Below are 18,078 nucleotides of genomic sequence, written 5' to 3'. Positions count from 1 at the left end.
CCAACAGGCCCAAGCAAGCTAACGCTGTTTCAACAAGTCGCTGGCCCCACACCTGAGCTCAGTCTCGCAGCCATTGTCCATCATCGTCTCTGCTGCTAAGGACTGTTTGAAAGAGAGCTGAGTAGAAAACACTCACAGAATCCGTCATTATCTAGGCTGCTGTTAGTCACAGAGAAAAAGCTGGGACATCTACGGTGAAAGTGTGTGTGGGGGCCTTGGTTAAGGGGGGGGGCATCATCAAAGCCCCTTAGCACACAATACATTTTAGCAATCAGAGCCAGAATCCAAACGCATAATAAGGAGAGGCGAGTGGAAAATGCTTATAATCGTCATATTTTAAATGCCTCCTTTCCTGCCAATCTTACATCCGCTCCCAGAGACGCAAAAGCTGCCCACTCTGCCAGCCCCCTTGCCAGCTGCCAGCTGTTCCTTCCCTGGAAAAAGGGTCGGAAGGCTGCTGGGAGCTAATAGCCAGCCAGAAGCTGCTCGGGAGAAGTGTCCCTCGTGGCTTGGAGCTGCTGGCTGATTGTCAGGCAAGACCTACAAGTTCTGGTTTGATAAAAGCCAGCTACAGATTCCAAGCCTTCTTTCTCTCCCCCCCCTCCCGCCCCCCCCCCCTTTTCCATTTGTGCTCTGAAATTGTCATGCACTCCAAATGGCACTCGATGAGCACACAGGCTTTTGTTCTGCCTTGTTAGGCACCAATGCTTACAGTCCTTTCTAGACAGTCACTCGGTGGCGGGGTGGGGAGTAGGGTGAGGCGATGTGGGGTGAGGCAGGAGGAGGGGCCGGGAGCTGGGGGAGCCACAGGATGCCCCTTGGCATCTGTGCCGCCCTGGAGAAGATACAGGCCAGAGTGCTTCCGGCTCGTTCTGAGACAGAGCCTCCGATTCTGGTAGTTTCTGTGACAGCCAGGGCGTGGGGGTGGCCCGTGCTGGCAGGTTAGAAAGGATTTATTGACTGGGCCCCCTGAAATGAATGGAGTCACCCACCACATGCACCAGGCACAAAACCCAAAGCTTCCTCTGCTGCCAACTGTTTCTCTAGGGCAGCAATCAAGAATTCCCTTCTCCGGGCCCTGTGGATTTCAGGGGGTCAGGCCAGGGGAGGGCCGCACCAGGGACGGGATGCTGCACAATGGTGTGTGTACTCTAAATTCAGATGCTCCGGGGCTGCTGTGTGCAATGCATCAACGGTGAAAAGTAAACACCCAGCAGAGGCCGGCTCTGAGTTACGGCAGGCACACAATACATTTCAACTGCTGCAATTAATCGCTGGCTGCTTGTTGTGAGGAGTTACCCCAGGGAGAGCACTGGCTCCCACTCCATCAAAAGACAGGTGAGAGCAGAAAGCAGCAAAGCATTGGGGGCTTTAAGGGAGGGGTTACCAGTGAGCAAGCGTTGGTACTGCATCCCAGGGAGAGGCCCCTTCTGCTGCCCAGACACAGCTGTGCCACAACAGTGCCTCTGCGCTGGCCTCCCGGCCCTCCGTCTTCACCTGCCCCCGTCTGGAGGTCCCTGGGGATGGGGATGGGGAGGCCCCTTGCCTGCAGGGGTAGAGGATACAAGAACTCAAACTCCTGGTGAGATGTTCCTAGTTGTGATAAAATGTACACCTAGCACGATCCTTGGGGTTATTTTGGTCCATCTCCAAGTGCATAGTTCAGTGGCATTAAGTGCATTTATACTGTGTGGGGCAGCCATTGTCATTATCCATGACTAAAGTCCAAACGGTCCGTTATCATGAGTCCTCCACCTCTCTTTTCTCCTCAACTCCTGGCAACAACCATTTCACCTTCCTGTATCGCTGACATTTATTATTCTGTCTCTGTCTCTGTGAGGGTATGTGTGTGTTTGTATGTGTGTGTGCATATGTATGTGTACAGGGACACATGTACCACAGTGTACGCCTAGAGGTCAGAGGGCAACTCTGAGGGGGCTCTCCTTCCATGGAGGGATCAGCTCACACAGTCAACACCTCTGCCCGCCAAGCCGTCTTCCCAACCTAGCATCATAGTTTAACAGCTCTTCTGGGTCGTTACATGAGTCAGAATGCAACTCTTCTTGAAGGTCCAGTCCATTGTATGGGTGCCTCTTATTCTGTTTACCCGTCTGCTGGTGGACATGTCAGTGTTCACACTACTGAGACTGATGCTGTGCTGAACACGGGCACACACACAAACAGCTGTTCCAGTACCTGCACACACACAAACAGCTGTTCAAGTACCTGCACACACACAAACAGCTGTTCAAGTACCTGCACACACACAAACAGCTGTTCAAGTACCTGCACACACCCAAACAGCTGTTCAAGTACCTGCACACACACAAACAGCTGTTCAAGTACCTGCACACACCCAAACAGCTGTTCCAGTACCTGCACACACACAAACAGCTGTTCCAGTACCTGCACACACACAAACAGCTGTTCCAGTACCTGCACACACACAAACAGCTGTTCAAGTACCTGCACACACACACAAACAGCTGTTCCAGTACCTGCACACACACAAACAGCTGTTCAAGTACCTGCACACACCCAAACAGCTGTTCAAGTACCTGCACACACACAAACAGCTGTTCAAGTACCTGCACACACACAAACAGCTGTTCAAGTACCTGCACACACCCAAACAGCTGTTCAAGTACCTGCACACACCCAAACAGCTGTTCAAGTCCCTGCACACACACATAAACAGCTGTTCAAGTACCTGCACACACACAAACAGCTGTTCAAGTACCTGCACATACACAAACAGCTGTTCAAGTACCTGCTTCCAAGTCTTGGGGCTGAACCCAGAGGTGGAGTTACCAAACTGTTTCCCGATTTCTATTTATTTATTTTGCCAGTCACTCCACGTAAATAAAGCACAGGGAGAGTATTGATCTTGGTGGTGGGTGGCTGCCTATGGAATTACTATGTCTTTACGGGACTCGGTCTGCTGTAAAAAAGAGTCAGAAATAGTTGAGAGGGCATTGCCATCAAGTCACAGAGAGGGACTGGATGACACTGGCTGATAAAGCTGCGTGATCCTTGTCTTCCTTGTGTGGTGCTGAGATGTGGGTCGGGGACCCTGAAAGGAGAAGAGGTTTCTGGAGGTAGAGTAACACCAGGGGTGAACGCTGACCATTGAGATCCTTGCGAGGATGCCAGGCTGACTTCCGGCACCGCATTGTCCATTTTAAACCACTTACTTGCTCTTCTGGGACCTGAAATACCCCTCTACTGCCTCTCAAAACGTCCAGCTAAAATCTGTTATGTACAACAGAATTGTGATGGCGGCCTTGGGGCAAATAGTAAAACTGGCAGGAGCAGCGAGACAGGAAGCAGCCCTCTAAGCTGGGGTGGGGGCGGGGGTTGAGCTGTGTCCAAGTTTGGTGGGAGCAGGAATTCAGAGTAGGAGGTGACTCTGAGGCACTTCAACAGTTCTACAGAGTGAGGTAGGGGCTGTAGCCTCTTAGAGTGACTCCAGAAATGAAGAAGGATTGGGAGCTTCTCAGGTGTGGGGACAACATCCGGCCCTTTACACAGTGAAGGGCAGCCACTGGCTGCTGCCTCTGCCCTGAGGGAAAATGCCAAGTCATGCACCGGGCCGAAAACCTCTCCTTACGGAATGTCCAACGGGCCTCCGTCAGGACTCCCTCTCTGTGAGACAAGTGTGGCAAATGTACAGCCAGACAGAGCTGTGCGAGGTTCAGGACACTGGGAGTCACCCGGGCAGCCAGGATTCGATCTAGCCTCCCCTCACGGAGTACTGCATCATCGGTCAAACAAGGCTCTCCCAGGGCAGGGCAGTCTTGGATGCAGGGCAGAGACTGGCCCTGGGATGTGGGCTTAGTGAGTTGAATTGAAGGAACTCTAGCCAGCTTGAGCAGGGCAAACATGGCTCTGGCAGGTCTTGCCTTTCCTCCATTCCCTCTGCCTTGCTAAAAATCATTAGATCACATTCCTAAAGCTAGCCACCAAGGTCTATTCCCTTATTTGGCCAATTCCTCCTCCAGAGGCTGACTACCAAGGTCCAGCTATCAAAGTATTCAAGTCCAACCATCAAAATCCCCCTTTGACTCACCTAATTAACATGCCCAATGAAAATTAAACACCTCATCCTAACACAGGGTTTCCCCTTTACATTTATAAACCACCATGTGTCTATGGGCTACGTCTGTCTTCTCTCTATCCAGCGGCAGTCCTTTGTCCCCAGCCCTGGAAAAACACCTCTGCCCCCTCTCCTTGTTCCCTTCCCTTCTCCCTCATCCTCTGTCTCCCATCTTGTCTCTTATTCCTGCCCTCTGTCCCTCTGGGGCAAATACATCTCCGCTGTGCTGAGAACTCGGTCTTGGGGGTCTTGAGCTGACTCCAAGGTTCCCTACAAGAATCAGCACACGATCTCAAGATGCACCTCGGACCTGTGCCCTCTCAGGGTGCCTCTGTCCAGGTCTCCCTCTCTACAAGCAGGAGTATCGTGACTCAAGACTTTCAGCAACAGGAGACTGGTAGGTAGAACCGGGTGCTCTTCTGGTTTGGTTAGACGCTTTCCCAACACAGCAACAATTTCACAACAATTGTTAGCTCCAAGGTGAGCCCTGTGTGCTCAGGGTCTGAGGTCTCAGCCTGTAAAGAGAAAGGATTAGGCAGGTGCTGGCTAGCAGGCGGTCTTCAGCCTGTCTTGCCTTCTCACCCCACATGGGTGCTCAGGGCAGGTGCCTCACAGGTCAGGACCCTTTTCCCGGGGTCTCAGTCTTTGCTAATACAACAAGAAAGGACAATCGATACAGAAAATAAGTCACTGCGTGCGTATACCTGGATTCTGGAGGTGAAAGGTGGTGGGCAGGGCCTGTCACTGTGCTGCCTCCTACGAAGGTAACAGAGACCCCCAAATACTCTGATGTTGGAACTGCTGCCTTAATGGGTTCTGGTCTGCCTTCTCCGGCCACAGGGTGAGACATCCATGGACAGTGCTGGCGCTTCAGAGGGAAAATGTCTGATTTTCAGTGTATGCCCATTTCCACGGTGTAACTATTTCTCCCATAGCTCATTTCAGACAACCAGTATGATGTTTAAAGATGTGTAAAGTCAAAACAGTGCGGTGACATTTACCCGTAATCCCTGAACTTGGAAGATAACATCAGGAGGATCAGGAATTCAGGTTTGTTCTTGGCTACATAGTGAGTACGAGATTACCGTTGGCAAAACAAAGCCCCTTCTTGGTGTAGTAGCAAGTGCCTTTAATCCCAGGACTAAGGAGGCAGAGACCGGAGGATCTCTGTGAGTTTCAGGCCAACACTGTCTACATAGCAAGTTCTACGGCAGCCAAAGCTACGTAATGACAATCTGTCTGAAAAACAAAGGGACAAACAAGCGAATCCCCACTCAAAAACAAAGTATGTGCAGACTGGGCTTTCAAGATCCTGTGAGCAGTCATTAGCACTGCCTGGAGTCCCTCACACCTATTCACACTGGGCCTTTGCATCCCCTGGGGCCTCTCACACCTATTCACACTGGGCTTTTCCATCCCCTGGGGCCTCTCACACCTATTCACACTGGGCTTTTCCATCCCCTGGGCCCTCTCACACCTATTCACAATGGGCTTTTCCATCCCCTGGGGCCTCTCACACCTATTCACACTGGGCCTTTGCATCTCCTGCGGCCTCTCACACCTATTCACACTGGGCCTTTGCATCCCCTGGGGCCTCTCACACCTATTCACACTGGGCTTTTCCATCCCCTGGGGCCTCTCACACCTATTCACACTGGGCTTTTCCATCCCCTGGGGCCTCTCACACCTATTCACACTGGGCTTTTCCATCCCCTGGGGCCTCTCACACCTATTCACACTGGGCTTTTCCATCCCCTAGGGCCTCTCACACCTATTCACACTGGGCCTTTGCTTCCCCTGGGGCCTCTCACACCTATTCACACTGGGTTTTTCCAACCCCCCCCCCAAGATCATGGGGAGTCCCAACTCTGTGGAAGACTCTTCCAAAAGCAGGCAGGACAGACTTTAAACATTAACCAAGGCTGGGAGAGGTGGCACTATGGGAAATCAAATACTTTAATTCCATCACTATGGAGACAGAGGCAGGTGGGGCTCTATGAGTGTGGGCCAGTCCAGGCCACAGAGTGAGTGATTAGCTATCCAGGACTACATAGTGAGACCCTGTCCCAAAAAAAAATAAGCATGAGCCAGGGTGTTCACACAGAAAAATCCTCGTGTATTGGGTGGAGCTGATGAGGTTAAGAAGTGAGAGAAGGCAAGAGATGGAGTCTTCCTTTGAACTTTGTCCCATCCCTGCAAATAGAGGTTTGGCCTTGGGTGATATCCTACTTTGAATTTCCAGCTCTTTCCTGACCCCGGTTGTGGAGTCTTAGTAACAGCATGCCTTGGCCCACCCTGGCCATGGCTTGTGGCGATTGAAGGTGTGAGAGAAGAGACTATACCCTTGAATGTGGTGAAGGAAGAGAGAGGAAACAACAGAGATTCATCCTGCTGGGGAACTCCCAACCAGACAACGAAATCACAGCCAAACAGGAGCCTGGATAACGCCACAAAAGGATTTAGGTTCTGGTGTTTTGGGGGATCCAGTTGCCTTCTGTCTCAGTCCAGCCTTCCTGGGATGTTGCTGTTACCACACGGTCGCTAACTTCTCCCCACCACCACTCTGTTCCTGTTCTAACCTGTGATCAGGAAGGAAAAGAGGTCGGAGTGACTCCAGAGCCCCGTATACCACTTCTCACTGGTCAGGACACGTGACAGTGCCTAGCCACACACTTCTTCAGTCTCACTGGTCAGGACACGTGACCACGCCTAGCCACACACTTCTTCAGTCTCACCGGTCAGGACATGTGACCACGCCTAGCCACACACTTCTTCAGTCTCACCGGTCAGGACACGTGACAGCGCCTAGCCACACACTTCTTCAGTCTCACCAATCAGGACACATGACCACGCCTAGCCACACACTTCTTCAGTCTCACTGGTCAGGACACGTGACCACGCCTAGCCACACACTTCTTCAGTCTCACCGGTCAGGACACATGACCACGCCTAGCCACACACTTCTTCAGTCTCACTGGTCAGGACACGTGACAGTGCCTAGCCACACACTTCTTCAGTCTCACTGGTCAGGACACGTGACCACGCCTAGCCACACACTTCTTCAGTCTCACCAATCAGGACACATGACCATGCCTAGCCACACACTTCTTCAGTCTCACTGGTCAGGACACGTGACCACGCCTAGCCACACACTTCTTCAGTCTCACTGGTCAGGACACGTGACCACGCCTAGCCACACACTTCTTCAGTCTCACCGATCAGGACACATGACCACGCCTAGCCACACACTTCTTCAGTCTGGTCAGGACACGTGACCATGCCTAGCCACACACTTCTTCAGTCTCACCGATCAGGACATGTGACCACGCCTAGCCACCAGGGAGGCTGAAGAAAACAGTCTCTCTTCCGGGTAGCAGTTTAACCCAACTAACCGTTCTATGACTGTGGCAGGAGTAAAGAATGGGTATTGGGGTTCAGCTGTTAGCCTCCCTGGTGAAGGCCAGCCACCTTACCTCCTAGGAGGACCCAGGTAAGCGTGGGGGTGGGGGGAGGGGGGTGTCGATGGCCACATCTTCAAGGAACAAGGAGGCCCATGAAGGCTGTTTCCTCAGAGGTCAGAAAAGCCTGGTGTGGACCTCAGGGCCTGCTCTCACTGAATGGGGAAGCACTCTGCACAGGCTTCTCTTGAGTCCAAACCAAGAAAAAAGGAGAGACAAACCGAACAAAAAGAGCTTGAGTGTGTGGGTGGGTGTGCGTGTGCACGCACATGCGCACGTGTGTGTGTGGGGGGGGAGTGGGGGGGACGTGTTGTGTGTGTTCGGGTCATTTAGAGGTCAGAGGACAACTTCAATGTCATTCCTTGAGTGCTGTCCACCACTGTTTTGAGACAGCCTCACTGACCTGAAATTGCCCCAGAAGCCAGGCTAACTGTCTAGAGTGCCTCAGGGAACATCTGTCTCCACTCCCCAGCCCTGGAATCGCAACCACAAACCATGAAGCCTGGCTTTGGTCTTTAACACGGGTCCTGGAGATCAAGGTCGGATCCTCAGGCCCACAAGGCAGCCACTGGGTTCTCTCCCTAGCCCCTGGGTTAACTCTCACAAGGAGCCTTGCCTCAGGCCAGCTTCCCAGGGGTTGGGCAGCCTTAGGAGCTTTGGGGTTTGGGGGGCATGCACAATGTAAAAGTGCAGTTTGTCTCCATCTCTCTCTGTCTGCCTATCTCTGTCTCTGTATCTCTGTCTCTCTCCCTCTTTCTGTCTCTGTATCTCCATCTGTCTCTCCCTTGGTCTCTGTCTCTCCCTTTGCCTCTGGCTCTCTCTTTGTCTCCATCTGTCTCTCTCTATCTCTGTCTCTGTATCTCTGTCTCTCCCTCTTTCTGTTTCTGTCTTATCTTTATCTGTCTCTGTCTCTCCCTTTGTCTCTGTCTCTCTCTCTGTCTCATCTGTCTCTCTCTCTCTATCTCTGTCTCTGTATCTCTGTCTCTCCTTCTTTCTGTCTCTGTCTCTCTCTCTCTCTCTGTCTCCATCTGTCTTTCCCGCCTCAGTGTACTCTTCCTGGCCTCTGCATGTAAGCTGCGACTCTAAGAACGTCTCTTTATAGACAGCACCACGAGCTGTGTTTACTTTTACCACTCCATTGCAGCCTGCCAAGTAAGCAGAGCTGAGAGAGGAAAATCTCTTAAATTAATGAAACACACAAGTTTTCTTCTTCTAGGAAGGCGTCCGTCTCCAGGCACCGAGCTTAGAGAGTGAGGAGGACTCTGCTGAAACTCACGTTTTCATGTTATGATCTCTAAGATCAGTGTGTCCCCAGAGGGACCACTAGGCAAGGCGGAGCAGAGCCCAGGGGAGGCCAAAGGGGAACTGGGGTGTCCCTTTGTGGATTCTCGGTCTCATTAATAAAATAATTTCAAATAGACTCAGAGGGAAGCTTAAGGACTATTTTATTGGAGCTTGAGAGTAAACCACAGGGCCAGCAAGCTATAAACCTTAACAGTTACCAGGAGGAGGGAGCTGAAGAGGAAATGGCTGACAGCTTCCTGGAGGAGGGAGATGGAGGAGGGAGAAGGAGAGGGATGATTGACAGCTTCCTGGAGGAGGGAGATGGAGAGGGAATGGCTGACAGCTTCGTGGAGGAGGGAGATGGAGGAGGGAGAAGGAGAGGGATGATTGACAGCTTCCTGGAGGAGGGAGATGGAGAGGGAATGGCTGACAGCTTCGTGGAGGAGGGAGATGGAGGAGGGAGATTGAGAGGGAATGGCTGACAGCTTCCTGGAGGAGGGAGATGGAGGAGGGAGATTGAGAGGGAATGACTTGCGGTTTGAGTCAGGGTTCAAGAGAGTAGGCAGGTTCAGCGAGGGAGTGTGGCAGCAGTTGGGTGTGAGGGGGGCTGAGGAAAGTCAGAGTATACAGAGAACCAATGCAAACACATGAGGATTTGGCCAGTGTCCAAAGAAGAGACCAAGTGGGGCAGGGGATTACATTTTTGGAGTTAGAACTGAGGATAGCAATCAGTCTTGGCAGTACGGATCTGTAAACAGCCGAATTGGAGGGGACTTCTGGGGGTATACATACATTATCTCATTGAGGGGATTATTCCCCGTCTCCAGCATCTTCAGGTGAGTCAGCTTTCCTGAGGGGTAGCCTCCTGGTGATTGACAGGCCCAGCTGGATTCACTCTCAAAGGAGAAGACAATAGTAATGTTTTGGGCATTTTAGACTGTCAGTTCTCCACCCAGGGTGAGGGAGGGAGGGGGAGAGAGAGAGAGAGAGAGAGAACTCAAATTCAATTCTTTGACCAGGAGGAAGTAGCTCTCTCTTAATGGGCCTCAACCAAGCTGCCTAGCACTTCCACACTTGGCTCCTCCTCAGCTGTATCCTCACCCGCACGGACGTCTCTGATTGGTATTAAATTCTCTGACATTCAAGAAATCCTTAGTCAATGATTAGCATAAAAATTCATCTCATTGCTATGCATGAATATTTTAGTATTATCTACTGTTGTGAGTTGAGTTGTTTCTCTTAAGAGTATTGACTGAGATCAGATTCAGGTATGCTAGCCGAGTTGTGCATTTATTGAATATTTATTAGGGTGACAGTAACTAATCTTTATTGAGCGAAACACCAGACAGAGCACACAGGGCATTTCGTTTACTCTCATAACAGCCTCAAGGGCTTCTGGGTACACATACGTAGTCTGTGCTGGCAAGGAGGGCGTGAGAGATTTGGCGGGACTTCAGGCTACACTGCCCCTCCTCAGGAAGCTGTGAGCTAGGAAGAAGCCTCATGTCTCACAAAGGTGACAGGCTGGTGCATTTGTAGCGGTGGGGACCCATGACCCAGATACCTCATTTCTTACCCATTGCACAGAGTAAGAAACAGAGGTATGGCAATGTTAAACTTCCCAAGGTCATATGCAGGCAGGAGGTAGTGAACCAGGAAGCCTACGCCAGATACAAGCTCGGAACCTGCACGTTGTCGGCACAGCGTCACCCCTGCTCCCTAGGACTACTCTACTGTCCTGAGTCAGCAGCACCTGAAAGACATGCATGCACATACACATGATATACCTTACACATTGCATGGCATTATATGCCAGCCGTGCATTTAAAAAAAAAAATCACTGCTCAGGCTCTGTGGACAGAGATGTGCAGCTGCCGAGCCCAGCTGCTTGGAATTTTACAATACAACAAGCAGAGAACAGGGCCGGAGAGCTGTCAGGAAAATGATACCCCGAGGAAATCAGCCCCCTGCATTCTTCTTCCTGGGTGTGAATAGTTCTGATGACAAACCAGAGTCTGGAGTGTGGAAATCAGGAGTCAAGGCTTGCTCGAGCGATCGGGAGGGTTTAATGTGAACTGCCGGGCCACTTAGCTCCCCTGCCTTACCCTTCTCATCTCTTCGGAGCCCTGCAGATCGGCCTGTCCATTAAATGCACCTCCCTCGAACACGGCCTAAAGCTTCTGCCATTTAATGCATTTCTTGGGTTATGGTTGCCCTACCTGCCATGGCTCCCTCTGATTCCTCCCCTCTTGCTCCCTGATGCCTGAAAGTCCTTCAGGACGAAACAAAGCCTTTCATTTCATAGAAGGCGATGAGGCTTAAAATACGAGCACCCCTTGGAGAGGCAGTCCATTGATTCCCATGCACGCCATGGATTTGTGTAAATGAGTGGTCGGGAGCCCCCTCTCCCACCCAGCATATTTTGATGAGGGAAGGGGGCAGGGGGAGGAAATATGAGCACCAGAAAAATCAAGTATTGGAGGAAGGGCACAGAAAAGAGAGACCAGGGCTCCCCGAGACCAGTCTTCGTGGCACTGGCACATGCCTGGTGTCCTGGGCTTCTCCAAGTGGAAACTGTCCAGCCAGGTGCCCAGGAGATGGTGGCACACAGGCAGTGGGTTGGGATTTTAGTGTATAACTCAGCAAGCTACTGAGCTTCCTGTACCTTAATGAGAGTCACAGAGCCTACCTCGAGGGCTGCTTTAGGATTTCTTTTTTAGTAGTGGTGAAGTACACAGAAGGGAATTCTCTATCTAGCCATGTTTAGGGGTGTAGTTCATAGCACTGAGGGTCATCTTTTAGTTCTGTGACTGTCACCACAGCAATATGTCCCCAAAGCTCTTTTCTTTTCTTTTCTTTTTTTTTTTTTTTTTTTTTTTTTTTTTGATTTTTCGAGACAGGGTTTCTCTGTGTAGCTTTGCGCCTTTCCTGGGACTCTCTTGGTAGCCCAGGCTGGCCTCGAACTCACAGAGATCCGCCTGGCTCTGCCTCCCGAGTGCTGGGATTAAAGGCGTGCGCCACCACCGCCCGGCCACCCAAAGCTCTTTTCATCTGAGGAGAGTACTCTAGGCCCCTCGTGTAAGTAGTTCATACAGCATTTGTCTTTCTGTGACTGGCTTGTGATGCCAAGCAGATGTTCTCAGGTTCATGTGTGTTAGGGCGTGTGCCACCTCCTCATTCCTTTTAAGTCTCCAATATTCTCCTCTGTGTGTGCACCACATTAATAATTGTCATGGTGCTGCTATAAATACAAGGGTGTGGATACCCGCTCAAAGGTGAGTTTCCAGTCCCTCTGGACACACACACCCAAACACACACAATCGCTGGATCGTATGGTAACTTCAGCAATGACTAGGCTATAGCCCACAGCACCATATCGCTTTACCTCCCCACCAACAATGTACAAGAATTCCAAGTTTCACAAGTAACCACACTAATTTTTGTTATTTTTAAATTGTGGGTTTTTGTTGTTGTTGTTGTTGTTACTGCTCGTTTTGGGGGGAGGGGCAATGTCTCATGTACCCAGGCTAGCCTTGAGCTCACCATGGAACCAAGGCTAACCTTGAATTCCTGATCCTCCTGCCTCCACCTCCCAGGTGCTAGGATTGCGGGCCTATGTCTGTCACTACGCCAGGCTTCATCCTAACTCTTTATGTGAACTGAGCAAAGCTGCCTGTGGGCATGTCCAGAAGCCAAACAATTGTGTGACTCTAACTCAATAAGACTGGGAAAAACACAGGGCTGGATGCCAGGACTTACACAATGGGTCACACACCGAAGGGTATTAGAGGTCCTCACGGCCCCTGCTCTCTTAGTGTCGAGCATCTCCACAAAAGCCCGCGCTGCCTGCCGCTCCTCCTCCTCCGCTGGGCTCCGTGCCATCCAGTCACCCTCCTTCTGCCTCTTTTCCAATATGCTTCCCTCTTCTGACCCTCCCAGCTGTGCTCAGCCTCCTTAGGAAGCAGGACCTGGGACCTCTTGGCTCGTCTTCCTCTGGAGAGCTGCTCTCTGGGACACACCTCTCCATTTCATCACAGAGACTCCGTCTCTAGAGCCCACCTCACACGGGGGGCTCTGACACTCCACGTGTAAGGCAGGCAACGTGCCTAGAACAGGGCTGGTACTCAACCAGCTTCTGAAACCTCTCGTCTGTTCTTGTGCTGGCCTGGACTAGGAGCTTCACGAGCCAGGTGAGCCCTGCACCACGGAGTAGAGCCCTAACGCTCGCTCTAAGTGCATCCTGAAGGCGAGCTGCTAATCATTTGGTGCTTTGAACAGGAAGCCTCGTGTGTAGGGCTTACTGAAGAGATGCTGCCCCGAACTCCAGATCCAGGGAACCACAAGAAGCCAATCTTTGTAATCTTTGGCTTTCCTACAGTTTTAGGATGCTCCTCTTCAAGGATGCAAATGCTTGGTAAAAGGCACCCGTTGCCTTGGGTAAGGGTTTAACAGGCTATTTTGTAGCTTGACAAATCTGCTGTTCCCTGTATCCCTCTAGTAAGAGAAGATGAATAAATCTGAACTTTGTAGGGGAGGGAGGCTAATCTTCATGTGCACCTGCGTCTGTAATAAACTGCAGCAATCCCTCTTCTCTGGGTTTCAGTCACCTGCAGTCATGTGCATCAAATACAGCCTGAAAATATGAAACGGAAATTTCCAGAAACAAACAATCCTTCCATTTTAAATGGTGCATCAGGGGCTTGTGAGAGGGCTCAGTGGGTAAAGGAGCTTGCTGCCAAGCTTGGTGACCTGAGTTTGATCACCTGAACCCACATGGTGAAGGGAAAGTACCAACTCCCAAAAGCTGTCCTTTGACCTCCACATACATGTTATAGTACATGTGTGCCCCCAACACACATTACAAAAATAAATCAATGTAATTTTAAAAAGTACAGCTGTGCCTCATCTGAACAGTCTGGTGAGGTGCTGGTCTGCCTCCCCCACCTACCTGTGACTCATCTCTTTGTCCAGCATCCCTTGCTCAGCATCCCTTGCTGAATAGTCAACACGCCCATTAGTCACGTAGGAGCCTAGCTCTCAGATTGCTGTGGTTTAGTGTGGAGAATGTGTGGATACCTTCTCTTCACACTGACGAATGCCCGACGGAAGCAACTGGAAGAGGAGAGGATTATTTAGGGAAAAACCACCGTGGTGAAGAAGCATGATGGCTGGAATGCTCAGCAGTGGCTCATGGTTTTGTGGCAGATCCGGAAGCACAGAAGTGGTGGGGAGGGAAATGGGGAAGGCTGTCCCTCTCAAAGGCCTAACCCCAAGGACCTGCTTCCAAAAGCCACACATCGCACCCCAAAGATCCCACAACTTCCCCAAACAGCAGCTCAGGTTCCCATTCATAACATCAAATCCCAGCCGCCTTTGTTTTACTTAACAACAACATCAAAGAACAAAAGTAATGATGTTGATAATTTTATGACACTACAGAGTTAGAACTTCTATCTTATTATTAGTCACTGTTAATCTCTTACTGTGTCAAATTTAAAAGTTAAACAACCACAGATATGTATGCATAGGAAAAAAAGCCAGTGTCTACAGGGCTTGGTATTCCATGGTTGAGGATTTAAGAGTTTGGGATGTAGCTTTTGTGGGCTAAAGGAGGCTGTTCTACACTGAGAAGTGTATAAACAATAGACATTTCTTTGTCAGAGTTCGGGAGGCTGGGGAATCCAAGAATAGGGTCCCAGTAGATCTCATGTCTGCCAAGGGCCTCTCCCTCATGGGTAGCACCTTCTCTGTCTCCTCAAATGGTGAAAAGGCAAAAGAGGCACCAACCTTCTTAGGTCACCAACCTCATTCATCAGAGCTCTGCCCACAGTACCTATCACTTACTAACACTCTCTCGTTGACAGTTCAGTCTCAGGATGTGACTTGAGGAAGGGCACATTCAAATCATGCAGACCTCTTAGGGAGAAAGGCTGAGACTCACCCTTCTGCTTTAGACCTCTTTTAGGTTCTGAAGGTCCTGATCCAGTCTGCCAACAAGACAGGAAACATGCCCAGAGAGGATGCCACCCAAAGGAAAGGGCTATCTGGACAGGTAGCAACTGGAACCAGGGCCAGGTTGGGATGGTGGAGATGAGGCTAGCCCTGCACTGCTTCCTCTCTAAACTGAAGCAGGTAAGCAGAGCAGGAGACTCCTGTGCAGTGGAGAGACTCCTGTGCAATGGAGAGACTCACTGTGCAGTAGAGAGACTCCTGTGCAGTGGAGAGACTCACTGTGCAGTGGAGAGACTCCTGTGCAGTGGAGAGACTCCTGTGCAGTGGAGAGACTCCTGTGCAGTGGAGAGACTCACTGTGCAGTGGAGAGACTGAGTATGCAGTGGAGAGACTCTTGTGCAGTGAAGAGACTCCGTGTGCAGTGGAGAGACTGAGTATGCAGTGGAGAGACTCCTGTGCAGTGAAGAGACTCCGTGTGCAGTGGAGAGACTGAGTATGCAGTGGAGAGACTCCTGTGCAGTGGAGAGACTGAGTATGCAGTGGAGAGACTCATGTGCAGTGGAGAGACTGAGTATCCAGTGGAGAGACTGAGTATGCAGTGGAGAGACTCGTGTGCAGTGGAGAGACTGAGTATGCAGTAGAGAGACTCCTGTGTAGTGGAGAGAGTCAGTGTGCAGTGGAGAGACTCGTGTGCAGTGGAGAGACTCGTGTGCAGTGGAGAGTCTCGTGCAGTGGAGAGACTCATGTGCAGTGGAGAGACTCATGTGCAGTGGAGAGACTCATGTGCAGTGGAGAGACTCGTGTGCAGTGGAGAGACTCCTGTGCAGTGGAGAGACTCATGTGCAGTGGAGAGACTGAGCATGCAGTGGAGAGACTCATGTGCAGTGGAGAGACTCATGTGCAGTGGAGAGACTGAGCATGCAGTGGAGAGACTCACTGTGCAGTGAAGAGACTCCGTGTGCAGTGGAGAGACTTGGGTGCAGTGGAGAGACTTGGGTGCAGTGGACAGACTCGGGTGCAGTGGAGAGACTCCTGTGCAGTGGAGAGACTCGGGTGCAGTGGACAGACTCGGGTGCAGTGGACAGACTCGGGTGCAGCAGGCTCTCCACCTTGTCTAATGGCTAATCAGTTGGAACTGCTGCATTACCGCCACCTGTCCATCTGAAGGAGACCCAAGAAAGTGTTGAGACGTCTCTGCTTGTATGTGCAGCACCCAATACATGTCGGGACTAAGGCCAGTGCTGACTGAGGGTTGGGAGACGAGGTTAATATTCAGACCTGGACGGATACTGGAAGAATGCCCACTCCTCTGTGGGGAGTCATCCAGCCCACGACTGATGCTCAGGACCCTTTGAACAAGGGCAATTCTCAGAGGAGAGCATGATGGTGGCTATCTCCCGTTATACCTGGTGGATCAATATAGTTCATTCTGCCCTCTCGTGATTATAATTGGAGCTTTAAAAATGGAAAAATCAGTCTTTTCTTTCCCCTTTATTCCCTGGATTAATGCTGAGCAGCAGGTACCATGGCTTGGTTTAGTTTTTTGGAAGTGGAGGAAACTGCCTTTATCTGATTGTATGCAGAATTACCAAGTGTTATAAACTGCATTCTTATGTCCATTATCCCTCAAATTCATGTGCTGAAATCTCACACCCACTTCATATAATGGCACTAGGAGATAGGGCCTTGAGAGGCAGCTAACTTGTCGCAGCAAGATCTCATGGATGGAATTAGCACCCCTGTAAAAGGGACCAGAGAGCACTCCAGTGCTCCTCCACCATATGAGGACAGATCAAGAAGGACAGGTAGCAGGTTTTCCACCCATACGCAATCTTCTAGTGGCTTGATTTTGGACTTCTAGCCTGCTAACCTTTAAGCAATAAAAGCTTGTAGTTTAAGCCATCTACTCTCTGGCATTCTGTTACAGCAACCCTGTGGTGGTTTAAATGAGACTGGCCCCATAGATTCGTATGTTTAAATTCTTGGCCCCTAGTCATGGAACTGTTTGGGAATGCTTAGGAGGTGTGGTCTTGTTGGAGGAAGTTTGTAACTGGGGGTGGGCTTTGAAGTTTCAAACGACTTGTATGATTCCCAGTCTCTGTCTCTGTCTCTGTCTTTTCTTCCTCTTCTTCTCCTCCTCCTCCTCCTTCCTCTCTCTCTCTCTCTCTCTCTCTCTCTCTCTCTCTCTCTCTCTCTCTCTCTCTCTCTCTTTCTCTCTCTGCTTTCTACTTGCTCATCAAGATGTAAGCCCTCAGATGTTCCTGCCAATACAGCTTTGCTTCACCACCGTGGATTCTAACCCTCTGGAACAGTAAGCCCAGATTAAACACTTGCTTTTCTAAGTTGCTTTGGTGATGGTATATCCTCACAGCAACAGAGATGCAACCAAGTCCTAACTAACAAAGACACAGAAACCCTTAAGCCTGGCAAACAGAAATCCTTCTACTTACGGACTTCTTATGAATCATATGGACTTCTACTAGGAGGGAGATGATCGGCCCATATCTTGACTCCATGGTCTGATATTTTTTACTTTGACAGCAGCAATCTATGTATAAACACAGACCCGGCGTGACTGGCCCAGTCAGGGCTCTGCCCGTTTATTGCTTCCTTCCTTCCTCTCTTGAGAATTGTCAAGAGTTGTGTAAAGAAAGTGAACTACTTAAGCTCCACTCAGACTTGTAGGTAACACAGGCCAGAGCTGAGCAGCCAAGGGAGGAAAGAGACAACCTGGAAGTGAGACAGTGTTGAGTTTGACTGCCCCACAAATTAGCCATGTGCCCTTCAAGAAGGTACTAGATGTCTCTGAGCCTTGTGTTCCTCGAAGGTACAGTGGGAATGACAGCCACTGCACCTCACAGGACTGCTCTTGGGATTAAAGCTGTACAAAGGACTTCGGGAAAAACCGCTCCCTGGGAGGCTACACTACACATGAGCATCTGGACGGCAGTGGAAGCATCCGGGAACGGGAGGTGTTTACGTTCCAGATCTCAGACATGCCCTCTGTCATCCATATTTCAGTCAGACCTCAGCAGGCATGCTCAGACAGAAGTTTCTCAGTCCAGGAGACTCTATAAACAGTTTACATCCTTGAGTTGCTTTCCAGGAGGGGCCCAGCAGAGGCTGTGAGCAAGGAGCCATAATCCCGTTCCCCAAGCTCAGGGTGGATTCAGAGAGGAGAGGGGCCAGCAACTGCAGGCAGGGCTTCAGCGCTTGGTGCCCCCCATCACAGCTCTCACCTCGTGGAGAACTGGAAGAAAAGGCGGTCGGAACTCTCCTCATGGAAAG

This window comes from Peromyscus eremicus, chromosome 8b (assembly GCF_949786415.1).
Source record: "Peromyscus eremicus chromosome 8b, PerEre_H2_v1, whole genome shotgun sequence".
NCBI classification, from domain to species: domain Eukaryota; kingdom Metazoa; phylum Chordata; class Mammalia; order Rodentia; family Cricetidae; genus Peromyscus; species Peromyscus eremicus.
The sequence above is the reverse complement of the archived record's forward strand: the minus strand, read 5'-3'. Positions refer to the sequence as shown.